This window comes from Solanum lycopersicum, chromosome 10, assembly GCF_036512215.1.
Source record: "Solanum lycopersicum chromosome 10, SLM_r2.1".
Lineage (NCBI taxonomy): Eukaryota > Viridiplantae > Streptophyta > Magnoliopsida > Solanales > Solanaceae > Solanum > Solanum lycopersicum.
The window spans coordinates 46247025-46255947 of NC_090809.1; the positions used below are offsets into that span (position 1 = coordinate 46247025).

The window sequence follows — 8923 nt, forward strand, 5'->3', positions numbered from 1 at the left end:
TTCGGAGATTTATCCAACTTTTATCTCCAAAATCCATTGGATATTTATCCTACATGACATGTGCAAAACATTAAAGCCAATAAATTCATGCGTACAAATAATATCGGCAGAACTTAACAACTCGAACTTTTAGATTAATCGAATCTCAAACCTTCACATCAATTCAACAACAAACAATTACAACACTAATAGTAGAACCAAAAAATATTGACAAGTTAAGTTATTAGTAGCTTCCACCATTTAATATATTTTGTACAAATGAATGACTAAAGGCACACGCAAGCACATTTCAAAGCAATAAGGGCAGACCTAGATTAGAGTAAATAACATACATTATAGAAATACACTGCAACAAGTAAACAAAATAACTATCAATATATTAGTTTTGATTCTAGCAAAACAGTTCATGTATTCGTAAAACAATAACAAAGTTGATTGTTCACATGGAAAAAGTAGTTCGGACAAACCATAACAACTCATATTCTCTTTATAAAAAAAACACAAGGGAGTTAGCTGGTCAATCTAACAACTAGCTACCATATAGCTTTTTTTTATTATTATTACTTTCAATTTAATACCAATCAGCCTTCTCGAGTTCCAAACGAACTACTTCAAAAATCCTGAAGTGTTACCTTTGGGTATGTATCAGCCAAGCCTATAAATAACATAATCACACAATATTATTAGGAAACCAAGCCGAAGAGAGGAAAAATATAAGAGATATAAGTCCAAGATAAGTAGCTTAGCTTAGAAAACTCCATCGAAAAATTCCTTTTTTTAAATCACACATACAAAAAAAAAACAGTGGCACAATGACTCTATTGTTGATAAAATCAAGAAAATGTATTTATTTGAAACCCAAGATTGTATTTTTATCTTCTGTTTGTCATCATCATACAAATATCACCAAATATAAGAACCCCATTTCGAATTCTTGGTTTAAATCAACCCTATTTTTCTTATTTTCTTTTTGACTCAACCAAAGATCAAACACTGTTATAGTCACACTTCAAACAATCGATACAATATTTTATGAAGCACAAAGACAAGGACTATATTTTCATGCCAAGAGCAGTATCACCTGATTGAATTATTTCTTTGTTTAATAAGACTGAGGAATCTTTTGCAGATGACTACAACAATTGCAATTGAGGATGTAAGGAGAGAAGTCAAAATATTACGCGCTTTAACAGGACATAGGAATCTGGTTCAATTCTATGATGCCTATGAGGACGAGGAAAATGTTTATATAGTCATGGAGTAAGTTGAAATTGTCAAACTTAATGCTGCTTTTAGTTGTGTTTTAGGGTAACTTGTCATTCTTCAGCATTCTGACATAAAAGAATTTGTCTTATTTCATTTACGTCCTTCCAAATGTTTGCATGGCTTGTCGTATTATCATAAGAGAAATCTATTTAGTTTATCATTTTTGTCTTTTATGTTTTCTGCATTTGTTTGTACTATCTTTGTGAGATCTTCTTCAGGTTATGTAAAGGAGGAGAATTGCTGGACTGGATACTTGCAAGGTGGGTACTTAAAATATTTTCAGCTTAGCATGCTTGGTATTCTCCTATGTGAATTTCCTAACTCCAGTTTTTTTTGAAGGGGTGGGAAATACTCGGAAGACGATGCCAAAGCTGTCATGGTACAACTTCTAAGCGTGGTCTCGTATTGTCATCTTCAACAGGTTGTTCATCGCGACCTAAAGCCTGAGGTAATGGAGTTATTTTTAATCTACATATAACACTCAAATATTCATTTACAATGAACACTCTACTTATGTTTAGAACTTCTGAATGAACCTTAGGAATAGAGTCAAGTTTACTAGTTTGCACAAATTTTGTTGATGGACATTAAGAGCATAAATGCAAAAACAATACCATGCTGCATGATTAATAACCTCAAGTATCAAAAGAAAACACTCAAGGTATTGTAATCATATTATTTATATGACTCTCAACTTAATAACTGATATGATTTTTAAAAAAAAACTAATAACTGATATATAAATCATGTGCAACAAGTTCATAGTAGACGGAGTGAGTATTCCTGGATTTCCATTTTATAGGTGCAGTTTCATTATGGATACCTAGGATCCTGCCCAACTAATTTGGTGATTAAAAGATCATTCATGAGTTATTTGGTAACATAATATCACATGATGAATTCTGACAAACCAATTACAATTTTGCATAAGCCCCTGCAAAGTATTGAGAGAGTTAAATCAGCTCAACCAAATGAAAATGCTTACGGATGTTTGTGTCTCAGACAGACCACTGAAGAAATTAGTTATGATCTGCATGTTTTGTTACGGTATCTAATAGAAATTTCCAGGTTTTCTTCTAATCCCACCATATATGTGAACAAATGTAGTGTCATTTCTTTCCTACGTTACTCTATGTTTCGTATGCTTGGTTTCCAAGCTCATTATATTGACAGTTGTTCTTCTGTTCTAATCAGAATTTTCTTTTCGTTTCTAAGGATGAGAACTCTCCTTTAAAAGACATTGACTTCATTCTCTCTGATTATGTAAAACCATGTAAATGTTAATGCATACAACATTTATCATTTCTTATTTTGTGCTTGTAGCATGCCATAGTTTGACTAACGGAAATATTTACAGATGAAAGGCTTAATGATATTGTCGGAAGTGAATTATGTGTCACAGTTTATGCTTACAGTGACTCATGAGGGAAGATAACATTCAATCGAACAAGCAAAAGACATAGACAATATCAGAATTCGAATGCATTTCAAAGTAAAACGACAGTGATGATCAAGTTTAAACATCTCTTAATAATCAAAAACAAAATTGGAGATAACTAAGCCTTAATCCGAAACAAGTTGAGATCAGCAATATGAATACCAAAAAATAGAGGAGAGAACACAGGGTCACACAACTACAATATTTACATCAAGGTTTGTAGTCAGTCAAAGGACAAGAGAGTTTTTCAAAAATGAACTAGCTTAAGCTATATCAGTCAACAAAAAGTGAAACAAATACTAGTAGGAAGTAATTTGGGAGTAATTTTTGTCCAGATTCACATCAAATGGGGAATATTAAGGAAGAATTCAGCTGGAACAAAAAAAATGCAGAGAGAAATACTTACAGATCCACAAACTTGGAGCACTAGATTTCGACTCTCTTATATATCACAGAATCAAACAGGGGAAGTTTATACACTAACTATATTGGAGCAAATAACATAGATTTAAGACTAACCCATATATTATTCTTTAAGATTTTTCAAAATTAATTCAATGGGGACCTAGAAATCATGAACTAGCATAGAAAACTTAAACATTATTAACCTTTAAGATAAATTCGTAGTCGAACCTCAAAAACATCACCAAAAAGAACGAGCTGGTTGTTTTCCTCGACGAGCTTCAGCAATAGCTTCACCGCCGAGCTTCACCAACAAGCTTTAGCAATGAGCTTCAGCAACAGATTAACCTACGAGCTTCACCAACAGCTCTTCACCAACAAGCTTCACCAACAGCTTCACCAACGAACTTCACCAACGAGCTTCACCAACAGCTTCACCAAAATCTTCACCAACAAATTTCATTTTTTTCACCAAAATCTTTAGAAATTCCTTTCACAGCTTCACCCACAAAAAGGCTCGCTCACATTGTTTCAGAAAAATAAGGGTTTCTGAAAACAAATTCATTCTTTTTCTTTTACATTTTTTAAAAAGTTAATATATCAGAATTAATTTTTTAGGAGGGACTAATGTATCTTTGCCAAATTATATTGGAGGGAAATATATTTTTTTAGGAGGGAAAATTATTTAGGGCTAAAAAATCAGAATTAATTTTCTAAAAAACTATTGACATAGAGTTATCTATAGTGACGGTTTTAAAACTTGTTGCTATACATTCTCTATAGGAACGGTTATAGGGATTATACAACAGTTTATTTTAAGAATTGTTCTATTAGATTCAAGGATATTTGGCCACGGTTATAACCGTTGTAATAGGTGAGCTATTGCTACGATGGTATAACCATTGCTAAATATGTGTTATAGTAAGTCAAATTTCTAGTAGTGTTTGTAATACAACTTTTTTAGATAATAAAATTCCCTCCCTCTTCTCTTCTATTTTTGAGTTCAAGCTTACATTCACATCCATGGAAGATTAGCTTCCTTGGATTCTATTAAATAACCGTAAAGTTTTCATGGTATCAAAGCAGCGACATAGGGATTATCTCACAAGCTGTGTATTTTCAATCAAATAACAAAGCAAAGCAACTAATTCTGTAATGGCAGAATTAACCGTGGCTACTCTAGAACAACAACCATCCTCTTTATCTTCATCTGTCGGATACACTAGGTGCAGTATTGATTGCGACTAAGCTTACAGGTCCATTAGACTATGGATTATGGAGCAAATCGTTACGACTTATATTATTGGTGAAGAATAAAACTGGATTCATAGATGGATCAAGTTAGAAAAGTTCATACAAAAGAGATTTGGCAGTTCAATGCGAGAGGTGCAATGTTGTGGTGCTTTCATGGATCAGCAGCACAATGGCTCAGAATTGCTAACTACGATTGTTTATGCTTCATATTCTAGACGTGTTTGGGATGACTTCAAGGAGAGGTTTGAAAAATCCAATCTTACCAGAGTGTATCATCTATGGTAAGAGGTTTCTTTATTAAAACAAGGTATTGACTCTGTTACTGCTTTTTATTCGAAATTGAGACACTTATGCGATGAATTAAATTTGTTAGTACAAACTCGCTGATGCAATTGTGATGAAGCTATCCCTATATTCAATATCTTAGCCAGCAGCGATTACTAATGTTTCTTATGCGGCTAAACGGGTCTTATAGTCATGTGAGGAGTGACATATTACTTAAGGCTACAATTCCTATTGTTAATCAGGCATATGCCACAGTTATATAAGAGGAGAGTCAACGGTATTAGGAGTTATGGATCTTAACAAGGAACCTTTCACAATGATGGTGAATAGAAGGCCAAGTTTCAAAGGAAAAAAAATTACTAGACACTGCCTGTGACCATTGCGGTTATAGAAATCATCTATCTAAAGATTGTTAAAGGATCATAGGATATCAGACTGATTTTAGGAGCAGGAGGAAACAAGAACAAAGTGACAATGTATGAAATATGGCTCTGAGAATGGTCGGCAAGGTATGGCTTATGGCACTGAGAATGGTCACAGATCTAACAACAACTTTCCTCACAATTATCATGTTGATTCTTGTTTCAATTCACATGCAAATTTTGCTGCAACAGAGGAACATGTACATGTGCTTACTCTTACTGAGGATGAGTACAACCACGTGAAGATCTCAGACACAACAATAACAGTCAAAACACTAGAGATGGTACTGAATGCAAAGCAAACATGGCAGGTAATGTGTCTATTACACCTAATGTTTATGAGTGTAGGTGGATTATTGATTGAGGTGCTACAAACCACATTACATTCTCTAATGATCTCCTAGATGAATTGAATTACCTAGGTGATCAGAGGCCAAATATTGTTCAGTTACCAATAAGAAATAAAGCTCACATCAAAAACAGAAGAAATTCAATCATTTTGGGAAATCATGAAGTGAAGGATGTGCTACATGCACCTGACTTCAATTTCAACTTGTTGTCAGTTAAAAGGTTAACTAAAGATCTATCTTGTAGTGTTAGCTTCTTTCGAGACTTTTCCGTGATGCAGGCACTCTCAAATGGAAATGTGATTGGGATTGGTAGAGTATATGATGGTTTGTACTTCTTAAAATACACAATAAAGCCAGTGGTTCATGCAGTTATCAAGGATAACGGTCAAACATCGTTGTGGCACCAAAGACTTCGACATCCTTCTCTACTATTATGCAACACATCACAGCCATCAAAGATTGTGTAACTTATCAATCTTGCTGTCATATTTTCCCTCAAGCAAATCAAAGTAAACCAGCTTTTCCTAAAAGTTCACATACTTCTAGTACTAGTTTTCAGCAATTACATTGTGGATGTATGGTGGCCTTATAAGAATCTAACTTATGATAGAAAACAATACTTTGTTACAATTGTATATGACTATAGCATGTTCCTGGGCTTGCTTAATTCATTCTAAGGTTTAAGTTTACTTTGTAATAAAAGATTTTCTGTTAGTGATAAACACTCAGTTTGGCATGAAGGTGAAAGTGTTTGAGGTCTAATAATGGGATAGAGTTTATGAATTCAAAATGTAAGGAATCATTTGCTTCTCTTGGCATTGTGCATTAAATTTCATGTGCATACACACCCTAACAAAATGGGGTGGTTGAGAGAAAGCACAACCACATATTAAGCACTGCTAAGGCCCTAAGGTTTTAGGTTGCCATTCCGATTCACTATTGGGGTAATTGTATCAAGGCTGCAGACTACTTGATCAATAAACTCCCCACACTTGTGTTGCAAGGCAAATCCCCACATGAGTTGTTGTATGGCACTCCACCACACCTACATCACTTCAAAGTATTAAGTTGTCTTTGTTTGTATTTGTCCTTCCAAAGTCCAATAAGTTTGCTCTTAGGGCCAAGAATTGTGTCTTTATGGGATATGCAAAAACACATAAGGGCTATAGAATACTAGATTTCAAGTCTTATTCTTTCCATATCAGTAGGGATGTCCTTTTTATGGAAGATACATTTCCTTTTATGACAAGCTCATCTTTTGCAGACTCTCAACATATTGACAGTTGGTCCCAAGATTTTGATGTACTTCCTCATGATTCCCCCAGTGAAGCTTCCAATTCACAAGAAGAAGAGGAAGATTGTGTTGAAAGCTCAGCTGCCAGCCAAACTCCATAAGAATGCAGTGCAGGTTCTGAGCCTGAGCATGGTATGGTTGTTCCTAAACAAGTTACTACTGAGCAACTTTTAACCACAACACCAAATAGGTTTCTCAAGCCTCATATTTGGTAAAATGATTATCATGTGTCCACAGCCTCAAAACATGCTCATAATGCTTTCCTTTATTCTATTCCCAAATATGTCACTTACTCACAGATAAGCCTCGCTTACAGTTCTTTTTTAGCTACACTATCTATAGTGTATGAGCCTGCCACTTTCAAGGAGGTTTCCAGCTGCAAGGAATGGATTGCAGCAATGCAGGATGAAGTCACTGTATTCGAACAAAATGCCACTTGGACTATAGTAGACCTTATGCTGGGAAAGAAGGCTATTGGTTCTAAATGGGTATCTAAGGTTAATCTTCAAGCAAATGGACAGGTTGAAAGGTACAAGGCTAAGTTCGTTGCCAAGGGTTATAGCCAACAAGAGGACCTAGACTATAATGAGACTTTTTACCTGTGGCTAAGATGTTCGCCATTAGGACCACCATTAGTGTGGCAGTTTCTCACAATTGGCCTTCCTACCAAATGGATGTTCATAATGTTTTTTTGCAAGGTGACCTTATTGAAGATGTTTATATGGTAATGCCACAAGGCTTTCAAAAGCAGGGGGAATACAAGGTATGTAAGTTGCTTAAGTCTCTATATGGCCTAAAACAAGCTTCCCGACAATGGAACTTAAAATTCACTGAGGTACTCACTGATACTGGTTTTGTGCAAAGTCCACATGATCATTCACCTTTTACCAAAAGATATGGGCAAGACATAACAGTTATTCTTATCTACGTGGATTATGTGCTCATAATAAGAAACAGTAGTAAGTTGATACAAGAGTTAAAAACTTCTCTTCACAACAGGTTTTAAATAAAGGATCTTGGTGATCTTAAATTTTTTTCTAGGTATTAGAATCACGAGATCTGAATTTGTTATTCTCCTTAACCAACGGAAATATGCCCTAGAATTGATCCCAGGCACTGGTCTTAGTGGTGCAAAGCGAGTGAATACACCTTTGGAGACAACTTTGAAACTAATTAAATAAGAGTATGATGAGATGACTAGGGTTATTAATGATCCTATACACCAGGATGTCACAGTCTATCAAATTCTGGGTGGAAGATTATTGTATCTTAACATCACCAGGCCTGATATTAGCTTCAAAGTTCAACTGTTATCACAATTTGTGAATTAACCTAAAAGTTCAAATTGGAAGCAGTTATGAGGCTTGTTAGGTACATCAAAATCAGTCCTAGTCAAGGCATACTGTTCAGCAGCAAGACAAGTCTAGAACTTGAAGCATTTTGTGACTTAGACTAGGCAGCTTGTCCCAATACAAGAAGGTGTATCACATGATACATGGTTAGATTGTTAGCTATCTTGAATATGATAGCTTGATGTAAATGGAAAGTATAGATGCAGAGATGAAGAGAATAAGAGAGGAAGAGAGGAATTAATAAATTTATGAACTGATTACATTGATAGGCATAAGTTCTGTACATATGTATATATATATATATATATATATATATATATATATATATACATAGAAGTGAAGTATATGGTTATAACTAGTCTAACTACCTTCTTGATATCTAATCCTTTAATTTTTAATATTTACACAATGATCCTATATTCTCTTATGTAATACCTTCTTGAATACTCTCCCTCAAGTTTGTAGGTATGAATAGGTTCAATACTCCAAACTTGGATAGCAAGTACTCATGTTGAGATTTTCCCAAGCCTTTAGTTAACATGTCAACCTCTTGTTCTTTGGTATTCAAGTATTTAGTCTGAACTAGCCCATTTTGGATCTTCTCCCTTATAAAATGACAATCCAACTCTATGTGCTTTGTTCTCTCATGTAGCACAGGGGTGGTAGCTATTTGAATAGCTGACTTACTGTCACTGTATATGGTTACTGGAGTGAAGACTTCAACTCCAAGTTCTTTGAACAGTTTTACTGGCCACACAACCTCAGCTACCGCAGTTGCCATACTTCTGTAGTCAGGTTCCGTTTCACTTCTAGAAATAGTTGCTTGTTTCTTGTATTTCCATGATATTAGTGAACCTCCC

General features: G+C 34.8%; 1 long non-coding RNA gene across 1 annotated transcript; it reads left to right on the top strand.

Annotated features, from left to right (window-relative positions):
• The first annotated feature begins 1156 nt into the window (after nt 1-1156).
• LOC104649650 (uncharacterized) lies at nt 1157-1678 on the top strand. The gene is made up of 3 exons (XR_743535.4): nt 1157-1260; nt 1485-1526; nt 1606-1678. It is a non-coding gene; the product is annotated as an uncharacterized lncRNA (long non-coding RNA).
• The last annotated feature ends 7245 nt before the right edge of the window (nt 1679-8923 follow it).